Source organism: Harmonia axyridis, chromosome 1 (assembly GCF_914767665.1).
Source record: "Harmonia axyridis chromosome 1, icHarAxyr1.1, whole genome shotgun sequence".
Taxonomy (NCBI): Eukaryota; Metazoa; Arthropoda; class Insecta; order Coleoptera; family Coccinellidae; genus Harmonia; species Harmonia axyridis.
The window spans coordinates 67615987-67628845 of NC_059501.1; the positions used below are offsets into that span (position 1 = coordinate 67615987).

Below are 12859 nucleotides of genomic sequence, written 5' to 3' on the forward strand. Positions count from 1 at the left end.
AATTCATGGCCCATTTACAAAAAAATCATCATTATTTGATGTTTAAGTGTTTTTTTAACACTTTTGAACATCCTACCTACATAGTATGCCATCATTTTGAAGGAAAAAAAATAACGAATTCAACGAAGTAATGATATATAGGGTGTTCCATTAAAAAAAATATAGGTTTGTGTTGAATCTTCAAAACCATACCCCGAAAAAAAATATTGAGTACGCCACTGGATTCTACGCAGAATTCTGATTCAGACGTAGTTTTCACCTCAGCATTGTTTCTAATAACTTCGGAGATAAACGAGGGGTCCGAAAAGTATCAATTTCCAAAATCACCCTGTATCTCTTGAACGGAAACAGTTGTGCAAAATCTGATTAGACCAACTTGAGTTTCACGAAAAAGTAGGACAGGAACGTGAAAACCGCAAGGCTCTATCTCAAATAACAAGCGAGAAACCTGGCTGTCTCACCCAAAATGGGATGCACTGTACAGTACGAGAGCTTCTATTGTAATCTCACGAACATCGACATTTAGGATATTAGCGATAAGAGTTCTTGTTCCCACAGAAAACCACATCCTTTTTGAGGCGTTTCACAATCTTCTATGTTCCTGAAAACATCATTCATGTGATTTGTGTTGTTATCGGACAGTTGTCTCGCTTAATTTTTTACTAGTCATATCTTTTGATGAACATGAACTATACATAATTAGTTATGTTAGTCGTTATGTGGTTTTTCGGAAGGAATATCTGACGTTGGAACACTTATCAGTTAAAATAACTGCATTCGCCGTTTTGCAATAGATGGCTGTAGCGGTAAGTGGTAGTCGAAATAAATAGATCGTAGATGTCATACAATAAGCTTAGGTATTTGTGAATAGAATTCGATTTGTGTCTGCATCATAAAGTTATTCTCGATTAAACTTGTCAGCTTACGAGTCAAATTCTCGTCATTCCGGGACGTTTTAATTTTCTGCTTTAATATGAAGAAGGCTCATTGATTGGTCTCAAATATCTATGGTGTGGCCGCTATAATTGAAAGAACGTGCTGAGAGTCGTTTTAACGCTTCAAGAACGGTGATTTTGACATCGAAGACCAGCATGACGGTGAAAGAGAGACTCACCTTTTTTTATACATCTACTTTATTTCAGAAATATCTGAGGGTAGATCTACTCAATCGGTAGATCTGCATTGCCCACAAGTTATTCTTACCCATTTATCTTGCTTACAGATTTACATTGCCTACAGATCTATCTAGTGCACAGATCTGCCCTGCCTTCAGATCTACCAGAGATATTTCGACAGATGCGCATCCCTCGACACCTTCTCCCAGCAAGCTAAGAATTATTAATTCATGAATTCCATGAAAAGATGCTAAGAACCTATATGCAATAATTTTCAGATACAGCCTTGGAGTACTCGATATTATATGGAAATTTTTAATGATTGAGTTAACTACTAAGCATGTAGATTTATCTTTCTTGTAGATCTTCTTTATCTAAGAAATATCTGGGGGCTTGATCAACGTAATCGGTAGATCTATATTTCCCACAAATCAACCTCACCTATCTATCTAGCTCAAAGATCTACATTGCCTACGGATCTACCAGAAATTTTTCGAAAGATGCGCATCCCACGTCGCTTTCTCTCGAGTAAACGAAGACTTATTTATTTATGAATCCCATGGAAAGATGCTAACAACTTGTTTGCAATCATTTTTCTAAACAATCTTGGAGTACTCGATATTATATGGAAATTTTTAATAATTGATTAAACTACTAAGCTGGCAGATTTACCTTTCTTGTAGATCTACTTTATTTTAGGAATACCTGGGGGGTAGATATACGAAATTGGAAGATCTACATATCCCAAAAATTAACCTTACCCATCTATCTAGCTCACAGATCTACAGCGCCTACAGATCTATCTTGTGCACAGATCTGCCCTGCCTCCAGATCTAATTGAGATCTTTCGACAGATTCGCATCCCTGGACGCCTTCTCCCCGGAAAGCAAAGACTTTATTTATGAATTCCATGAAAAGATGCTAAGAACTTATATGCAATAATTTTCAGATACAAGCTTGGAGTACTCGATATTATATGGAAATTTCAATTATTGAATTAACTACTGAGCCTGCAGATTTACCTTTTTTTATATACTTTATTATAGAAATATCTGGTGGTAGATCTACATAATCGGTAGATATACATTTCCCACAAATTAACCTTATTTATATATTTAGCTCACAGATCTAAATAGCCTACAGATATATCTTGTGCACAGATCTGTGAGGTCTTTCGAGAGATGCGCATTCCACGACGCCTTCTCCCTGACAAGTAAAGACTTATTTATTTATGAATTCCATAAGTCGTGTTCCAGAATATCTTTGAAAGAGGTTCTACGTTGGAGTTTCTAGGGAAACCACCACTAGTTTATCAAATTATAACCTAACCTTAGAGCAGACGACAACACGTGGATTCCACATGACATCTAGTTGGGACCTGCGCAAATCGGCAATTTCGTGTGTGCTAGACTACAACCGCAATCACCGGTTTGTTAGCTTGTAAACTCGCGTCATGTATTTGAGTCTTTACACACATATACATACAGGGTGGCCATTTGAAAACGAAACAGACGAGATTACAGACGAAATAAAGTTTTTCGATAGAAATGCTCGGACAGGTCGATTTCTGTTTCGAGGGGGACAACTTAAGATGTAGGTTACGGACGCATAGCGCTTCAACCCTTGCTACTACAACACTCACCCCCAAATTTTGAATGGGGAAGATGGGGTGAGTGATACCTCATTTGAAAGGTATTTTTATACTGATTTCAGCACAGTAATTGTTTTTTCATTTTATGCATTAGTTCTCGAAATATTCTTAACTAAGTATTTGAAAATGAAGTGGTGTTTTCATGGCACTTGTAGTGTTTTGTGAAAAATCGACATTTTGAGCTTCAAAACAACCATGACTGTGGCTTCCTTCCTAACTAACTAACGCATGAATATTTCGAGAACTAATGCATAAAATGAAAAAACAATTACTGTGCTGAAATCAGTATAAAAATACCTTTAAATTGAGGTATCACTCACCCCATCTTCCCTATTCAAAAATTGGGGGTGGGGGTTGTAGCAGCAAGGGTTGGAGCGCTATGCGTCCGTAACCTACATCTTAAGTTGTCCCCCTCGAAACAGAAATCGACCTGTCCGAGCATTTCTATCGAAAAACTTTATTTCGTCTGTAATATCGTCTGTTTCGTTTTCAAATGGCCACCCTGTATATTTTGTCTACAAAGATATAATTTGCCAACAACTCCTCTCCTTGTCAGCGAACTCACGTTCCAACAAATCCATCTGACCAACCTATATATACTGCCTACAGATCAGTATGCACAACATTATTGGTTTTTCTACATTATAATTATTATATCATAATACAACTTCGGATCCATTTGTATTTATATAAAACACCCTCTTCTTTATTATATGAAAACCAAGTATCATTAGAGCACAAAGCTGAATCCGTCGTTCTGATGTCGAGAGATGTATTAAATCCTCGTCTGCGTCTCAAATCTAAAAAGTAAAGTGATTGATGAGAATGGAATTCTCCTGTTGCGATCTCTCCTGTCTTGCTAGGGATTCCACATGTAGGCAAGAAAGCTTTTTGAGATCTTATCAGGTATCCAAAGAAGGCGAAAACACTCCAATGCTCACTAATGTGCAATAGTACATACAAAATTCACCAAATAAAAGTGCAAACCGCTAATTAGAATTGATATTTTTGACATCCGAGCTATCGAAATCGGAGAAAAATCACATATATATTGGAAGCGCAACATTCTGTTCTAGGGCAATACTTTGCTCTATCGATTTGTTGCTGATGTAAATGTAAAATCTTTATATTAGCTGCCGTTATGTGTTCCATGCAGAACTTAAGTTCGGATATCCGAAAAGAAATGTATCTGTTTTTGATATATTTCTTGAGCTTCTTCTGGTGCGTTATTAACTTTATTATTATTATATTAACGTTATTACTTTTATTGAAGCAATAAGAATTCCAAATGGACGAGACTCCAAGAACAATGAAAAAAATAGAGATAAGCGATGACGACCTCAGGAGCGTTTGAGCGTTCTTTCATTCGCGTCTTTACAGACCGCAGACCTGTTTACAGTTTTGGCAAAGATTCATCTCGATAGAGCAGATATCTAAAGCAAGGAACAGAAATAAATTCTATTTAGTTAACTAAAGTTAGTATGATGCGGTCATTTCAATATTTTTTTTCCAATATCACTTCGAGGAAAGAGAGTTACAAGTAGGCGTGTCAATCTTCTGAGAAAAACCTTGATTTTTTTTCAGACTTGTTGGGTATACATTATATTAGAGAAGAAAAAACTTTGATCAATGCTGAATTTCATTGATGAAGATATTCACGGTACATAAACAACAATCCATCGATAATCACACTATTTCTTAGGGAATATACGAAGTCTAGAATTGATATCATTCTAACACAAGATAAGCTGATTTTTTTTATCGAAAGGAGGCACATCTGTTAGTGAGACCTAATGCTTATCACCTATATTATTGAAAATGAATGTTATTCATTTTATTTTTTAAATGAATATCTTATAGCGGCCTCTCACAATCATCCTTGTTCGAGCATTCAGAGCATCTTCTAGTCTATTTACAGTCGGGCAGTTCAGAACATGGCCGCCCTATTGTAAATCAAAGACTGAACTTGATTGCTCGACTGAAAGGTGCTCCGACTGCTCAAACATGTGTGCCTCGTGAGCGGCCGCCAATGGTCAAAAAAGACAAAGGATCAGAGAGCCTCTGAAGCAGCGATTTTGAAATGAAGAACTCATGAGTTGACACATCGGAAGGGGCACATTAACTTTATGAAGTTTAAAGATGAGACCCTCGCGTATTACTGTATTTTAGTTCATGATTTCAAATACCTGAGAGCTTTCACGATGTTGTCTCGTAACCGTTTCAAAGTATTATTCAAGATACCACCGGGCCCTAGCGCTATTTTCTTGTGAGTTGCGAAATGATATTTTGAACTTCCTCCGTGGTACTTGGTGTTATGATGTCTTCTTGGTCAGGCATTATCTGTGAGATTATTCCTGTATTTTTCCGCTCTTTCCATGAGGTCTAGGTCTGCATTGTTCTGTCTGCATTGAAGTTGTAGGCTGTCAGCTTTGTCTTCATCTGCATACAACATTCTGTCGGTCGCTATGTTCCAGATCAACTTCTCCTTGCTCGTTAAAGATTGTATCTCTTGCTACCATTGTTCATTTCTAAACTCTCTCAACGCCTTTTCAACTTTTCATAGGAGTTGCTGGACTGTTGTTTTGTTCCAGATCAACTTCTCCTTGCTCGTTAAAGATTGTATCTCTTGCTGCCATTGTTCATTTCTTAACTCTCTCAACGCCTTTTCAACTTTTCATTGGAGTTGCTTGACTGTTGTTTTGTAGACAGTATCTCTGGGTCTGCGTGTTTTTCTTCTTGTAGGTTTCTTCTCTTGAATCAATTTCAAGATACGGTAGGGTATGGTCCGTCTATGGCTGATCTTCGCTGGTCCTGGTAGCTTCTGCTTCTGTTACGGCGGTCTTGGAAGTTTGCTCTAGTTCATTTCTCGCTGATATGTCCGTTTTCATTACAGAATACGATCTGTAGAGAATTTGTTTTATTCCTTATAGTTAACATTTCTTACTTATGTTTATGGCTTTTTTTCCAGTTTGTGACATGAGCAGGCATTTCCTGATTATGTGGGTAAGCTGGTCTTGTGCTTGGCTCTTCTTTTTGATGAAGATTGATTTCTCTTTTTTTTTTCACTGGAAGCCTTTTTTGTCTGGGGCATTCTCAGATAAGGACTTCTGGGTAGTTGTCGTTGGCCTTCTTGGTTTTGAAGCGTTATTCCAGGGGAGCCTCTTTTCTCCCGTTTCCGGAAATTTAGGATATCCTCTCTAGCTGGCTGGGTGTGGACTACTGCAGTTGGCACACTTTACTGGTGAAGTTACCGACTTCTAAGTTCTTGCACTCTCTTCTTGAGTCCTTACATCCACACTTGACGCATCTTGGGTCAACTGTACAGTTTCCCTTTGCGTGGTGGTATCCCTCACATCTATGGCACTGCTGTGTTTTGGCAGATTTGTAGTGGTTTATCAAACGCAACAACTGATTCACACAAACGCGTCAGCTTGAAGAATTTCCCCTTCTTGCTTGTTGGTAGGGTGAATCCCAGATCTCGCAGATTTCCTCTTTCTTGAGAATTGTTGATAGACCTCTGATGACTATCCTCCTTACCGGATTTTACATCTCCTATCCTCATTTATCCTCTGTCTCTAGTACGTCCTAGGCATTGGTAGGGGAGTGCAAGCCAAAAGTATGGTATCGCAAGCTGCACAATAGTAGCCAGAACGGAACCTTTTGGGTTCATAATAACCCAACCATTCTCTGGCAAAGTCACCACGCTCTGGATGGCTGAAGGCTTATAAGTAAGGGACCATTGACTTTCCGTGCTCATAAGTCAATAAGTGCTCCTGGGAGGAAAACCCGCAATCCCCCAAAAGAGAGCGCGCTATCAAAACTGGTTAAGACCACCTCGTACGAGAGGATTGAATACATTTTTTAAGATCCAGACTTACAGCTCCCCGCGATCTAACTCTAGCGAAGCAAGCATGCGCAATCACACAAGCTACAGGTTCTTGCGACGTTGTGTGGCAATCTCGGCACAATCGCACCTGAACGTCTCGGCGCTCAGTCCGAACACTTCCGGTAGTTTCGGTTGTGCGGTTGCGAACTTTGTCGTTCTTCGCGAGGAGCTATCATGCATATTTTCGGTTGATTCTACCGGGTATGAATTGTCGCCTTGAGGTGAGCTTTATGAGTTATTGGGACGCACACTATGTTCTAGACTATCACTGTTGAATGTTTCTTCTGCATTTATTTCAATTTGCCCATGGTTGGCCAACTGTTGATGTTATATGCACGGTTTTTTTCCAGACAATGAGGTTATGTTATTGAAGATATTTTTGTTTATAAATATATACCCACTTCCAAAAAACGCAACAATTTTGATTAATCGATGGAAGTCTAGTAAAAAATATTTCATATCAAAAAATTGACAACTTTTTATCTATTCCCTCCACAATAATATATGATTTATTTGGTTTATTTTTGTCTTGGAATTCACTTCCAATTCTTAAAATGACAAAATCAATAACCAACCAAAAGAAATTTCAAAATATCTAAAACTGTACAAATTGAATAAATGATTAACAAATTGAATAACTGAATTAACAAGAAGACAGATGTAAATTTCGGAATTTTTGTATTTAATAATACAATTTCTCCACATCAGTGCCTTAAGTTCAACAAAATCACTGAATTCACCAACTTACCACTTGTATATCTACTTCACAAAAATTGCAATTGGGGAACTTCAAATGAACAAAACATGACTGTTTCTCTAGTAAGGATTCACAGAGAAAATAATTACATCAGGTAGTCATAGATTCCTTTCTTGACTTTACAAATTAATTGTATTTCAGAAACTGTTTTTTGTTATATTTTTTCTGCTTCAATAAACTTATTTATTTATCTGTTAATCTCGTGAACCAATTATACAAATTGACATTAACAATTGAATAAACAATTTTAAATTTATCCTTCAGTTGATCTGTTTTCTCTGTGAATTCTTACTAGAGAAACATATATGTTTAGTTCGTTTGAAGTTCCCCAATTGCAATTTGTGTGAAGTAGGTATAAAAGTGGTGACTTGGCAAATTCAGTAATTTTTCAAACTATAAGACACTGATGAGGAAAAATTGTATTATTGAATTCAATACAAAAATTCCGAAACTTACGTCTGTCATGTTAATTTAGTTATTCAATTTGTTAATCGTTTACTCAATTTGTACAGTGTTAGTTATTTTGAAATTTCTTTTGGTTGGTTATTCATTTTGTCATTTTTAAAATTGAAACTGTATTCCAAGACAAACAGAAACCAAATATATCATAAGGTCATATTATTGTGAAGGAATAGACACAAAGCCAATGTTTTGATATTTATATTGAACCTTCAGCAAGAAGACACAATAAATTTTATGAAAAAGATTTTATTTTAGGTCTTTTCTTGCAGCGGAATTTAGATCAAACTACATTTCAACCATACAATCTTTCTTTGAAAGATGCTCATTAATTTTTCAATTGTAGTACCAGTGCACTACACGCTCATCCACAGAGCTTAAAGCATTCAGTTAACGTTTCGACAATGTTGTGGTCATCTTCAGAAACAAAAAGTTACTGAGTAACTTATCGACCACGTTATTGTCACATTCAGACACAGAATGATACTAGGAAATTTTTCGTTTCTGAAGATGACAACATCGTTATCGAAACGTTGGTGGATTGGAGTGTGGTTACTACGACTTGATATCAAATTGGAAACGTTATTTATCTCTCCAGACTTAAAAATATTATGTATTTCATCCTCAAAGATTAAACATGTTATATACATTCGCTCAAATTCAACAACATTGTATGATATCAAATCGATTCAAATACATAGATATCAAATCGATTCAAATAGAAGATACCACATACAAAATATACATATATAATTCATCAGAAATTATGGTTTTGGACAGAAATCTTTTATTTTATGTTATCGTGAGTCAAATTCAATGAATCTAGATTCAATTCAATCTCTAATCACCGTCAAAATTAGGGGAAGGAACAAAATCTCAACGAAATTTTCAGTTCATTTTCTCTAAAACCCTATGACCTGTTTCAGCAATTTTACTTGAATTTCAGCTTGATTGCTCGGAAACATAACTGCCCATATGACATTCTCATTTACTTTTTTTTCCGTCATATACAGGGAAAAAATGAAAGGTGAGGTTTCATCAGAACACCCTGTGGAGTTATGCTCTGACAGACTAGAGGATTTCCGAACATTCAGATCTTTTCTGAACATTTCCTTCTTTTATTTATTGCGATATCTTTATTTTAGGAGAAATTTCAGCACTTCATATTATGGTACCGTTGTTGGATAATGAATTACCGGATGTTTAAAATCGCAAAGCTCTTAATGTTCATTTCAATTACACTGAATTTCATTGATGAATTCATCTGTCAACTGATGAACAGAAAAATTAATACAACAAAAAGTCGATCATCATATTGATGAATTGTCATTGAATCAAAGAATAACTTCCATTGAAACAATGAAATGTTCATTATTACAATGTTCGCTTAATTATTCGATGAGTACTATGTATCAATAAATGTACCTATTATAGTGTTCATTGGAATTGTTCGAAGTAGTTAATGTACAACTTTATATCTAATGAACACAAATGAACAGAATTCTTCGAAATAACACTCAATATAAATTTCAGAATAGTAAAATTGACGAACAGGGATTCATTATATCAATGAATAGGGGTATGTTAAAGAATGAAATTTCATTATTATGATGGAAATGAATATTGTATCAATGAAATCAGGTTGATTATTGCCATTCTTTAATATAATGAACAAATTTTTTAGTGTACTGAAGCCATTCAAAAGTGCTGTTTTATCTCTTGAAATAAACTTTTTCATATGAAAGGTCATATTATAATTTTAAGGAAAAAAAACATCATGGAAAAATAATTTTCAATTATACAAAGAAATGAATAGCTCAAAAGATTCATTCATGTCTATTGACATAATTCATTAATAATAAAAATGTGTACTTAGAAACAAATCGTTAATACACTTGTCAGTTCATTGTCAGTAGGTATTCTCATTGCAATAACCATAAATATGATATCGACCTAGCTTCCGTGCTGTGAGCGTACATTTTAAGGTGTTACATACCTTATCTATACCATTACAATACCAGTGCTAAGCACCTGAGTGAATATAGATAAGTAAATATTCTTTTGAGATAGGTTCATAACTTGAGCTTTAGAATATTCTATAAATGGGCATGCAGTCTTAGAAAAAATTCTTATTTCTAATATTAAAACATAAGTCTTTCGTTGATATGGTAAGCTTTGAATTTATGATTCAAATTATAGTATTTCCCCCTCTCTCGATGATTTACTCCTATTAACAGCATAAGGGCCAATGAAATCTTTACCAGTAATTTATGATTAGCGATAGGACGCAAGTTAATGATTATGGAATATAGTATATTTGGTTAGCTGGAATTCCTAAATATTGATTGTCTCTTACAATCTGCCATACCATAAAAACAATCCTCTACATCTATACATAATAACGACTCCAAACAATCATATGATTAGATTAGATTCCTTTAAAGTAACATTTCTCATAGGAATGGAAGACTTTTACGCGACAAATGTTGCATCCTATATGGTAATAATCTTAGACTGATTTTTAATAAAAATTATTGTGAGATACTGGGTGAGTAAAACATTATTCAAAATGAAATTCGTTCAGTTCATAATTCACCCTGTAATTAAAAAATTTAAAAAAAGAGTAATTAAAATTTTCCAATTTTTGTCATTAGTCTATGTTCGTGTACACTATTTTAATGTCAAACAGTATTGGCTTTGCTACCACCAGTTTTTGAAATACAAAAGGTAATATATTAAGAATGGCGACCGTCATATAAATTGCCCCACGTTGGGCGCCAATTGTTATGAATATCTATCAACCTATGGGTGAGCAATATTAGTCGCGTAAAAGTGTTTTATTCAAGATGTTTTTCTATAAGGAATGATACTTCAAAGAAATGCCATTTTCTAACTTCAACACCCTGTATCTCGAGAAGTAGCCATAGGATTGAGTTGGACCCATAGACTTTCTTGTTCAGGAGGTAATTTTCTACAACATTTACCGGTGAGAATTTTTCCATTAGGCTGCTGCCTGGTTCTTTTCGTACTCTCTGTTATAATACATTCATGACTTTTTTGGCCATAAGTTTTCAACTCCTTTTTTTCCTATTTCGGGAATTTTACATTCATTCAATTTATTCCGAACGAAGTTTTACAGTTTTTTTTTTAACAAAGATAGTGCATCTCAAGGAAAATTAAAATACGTTCACTCTATGATAGAATCACATTAAATTCTCTAAGTTGTGGATGTCGTGATTAACTGGTTTGACAGAGTTTTTATGCACCACGAGTATTAAAGAAATGTTGCCCTCAGACGATTTACAAACCGTCGGGTCAGAGGCCTTGGGTTTTTAAGTCATCGCCCTCGAGGTATAAAAACATCTACTTAATACTCTTGGTACATAAATACCTATTGTTGTCCTTCAAAACCAAAACATAACACATTTTTTGGCAAAATTCGATTTCATTAAACAACATAGTTGCCTTCGAGGGCGATACAGCGATTAAAGAGATCTTCCAACTTTTCGATACAATTTCTGTAGAACGATTTGTCTTTCGCTTCAAAATAGGCCTCAGTTTCGGCGATTACATCTTCATTGGTGTTAAATTTCTTTTCAGCGAGCATTCTTTAGAGGTCAGGAAAAAGTCGCATCTTTTTTCTTCGAATGGGGGGGCGTCTTTTTTAAAGATTTCATCCTTTAAACGATCCAATAACGCTATATAATAATCGCTGTTGATGGTCTGGCCCTTCTCGAGGTGATCAATGAATAATATACCTAGCGCATCCCAGAATACTGATGCCATAATCTTGCCAGTTGACTGTTGTGTTTTTCCTCGCTTTGGATTCGGTTCATCGTGTGCAGTCCACTCAGCTGACTGTCGATTGGACTTCGGAGTGAAATGATGGAGGCATGTTTCATCCATTGTCACATATCGACGCAAACATTCGGATTTATTGCACTTCAACAGCTTTAAACACTGCTCAAAATCATTGACACGTTGTTTTACACACAGCTTTTTCATGTACAAATATTCGAGAATGAAATGATGTACATGTTCAGATGATATCCTCACAATAATGTCTGCTATCTCGATCAACTCCGCTTTACGGTCATTCAAAATAATTTTGTGAACTTTTCTTATTTTTTCGCCAGTGATAGCTTCTTTTGGGTGGTCTTTGGTGCTCATATCACCACGTTTAAACATACCAATCAATAATGGTTGATTTTTCTGGTGCAAACCCCTGAAACTCTTCATCAAGACAAGATTTTGCTCCAACTGTATTTTTTCCCTTGAAAAGGCAATATTTTAACAGCACACGAAATTCTTTTTTCTCCATCTTTTTTCAATTAACGAATGTAGCAATATCTCACAAACTAATAGTCATACCACTGTCAAATTTTGACACGTATCGTCTGAAGGTTGGTACTAACTAAAAATCATAGGGATTAAATACTAGCACCGCCATCTGTGCATCAGACCGGGGACTTTTCAATTGGCCTAATACGTCCTGTCACCTGAGTCAGCCTGTATTTCATATTAGGATCTGACAAAATTGAAATTATTAGGAATATTCTTCCACTGCTTCTGAACACTAATACATCAAATTTCCTTCAAACATTTCCCTTTTAATAGCTGGGATCCCTCTGATAACCCGGTATTATATCATAATATTTTATGAGATTTACGGCCCTCTGCTTGCTTACACCTGGGGCCATATGAATTATAAGAGGATCACAGAGAAGAATAATGAATTTCCGTTTCAAACCCTATAGAGTTTTGTTGTCGGACTAGGTATTTAGATTCATATAATGCTTGTTAATCTGATATTTCGGCAGAAACATTTGGAGATATGTTTAGTTACTGAAAAATGAAGGCTAATGGAGTTATATAATAGCAACTAGTTCGTTTCGAACTCATGAATCGATTTTGGTTGCATTCTTTGTAAAATGACGTCATAGTGTATCTAGTAGTGTACACGAATTGGCTGAGTTTTTGTATTCTACAGA

The 12859-nt window shown here is 35.5% G+C and overlaps 1 protein-coding gene across 2 annotated transcripts in view; it reads left to right on the forward strand.

Annotated features, from left to right (window-relative positions):
- Window positions 1-790: 790 nt before the first annotated feature.
- Window positions 791-12859, forward strand: part of LOC123685032 (potassium channel subfamily K member 1-like) — a 79536-nt gene continuing 67467 nt past the window's right edge. Inside the window, exon 1 of one of the 2 annotated variants that reach the window (XM_045624627.1) lies at window positions 791-806. The gene's annotated coding sequence lies outside the window, so the exon portion shown is untranslated. Of the gene's footprint in view, window positions 807-6723; window positions 6874-12859 lie in introns of those variants that run through there. The other variant, XM_045624602.1, reaches the window with a different exon arrangement.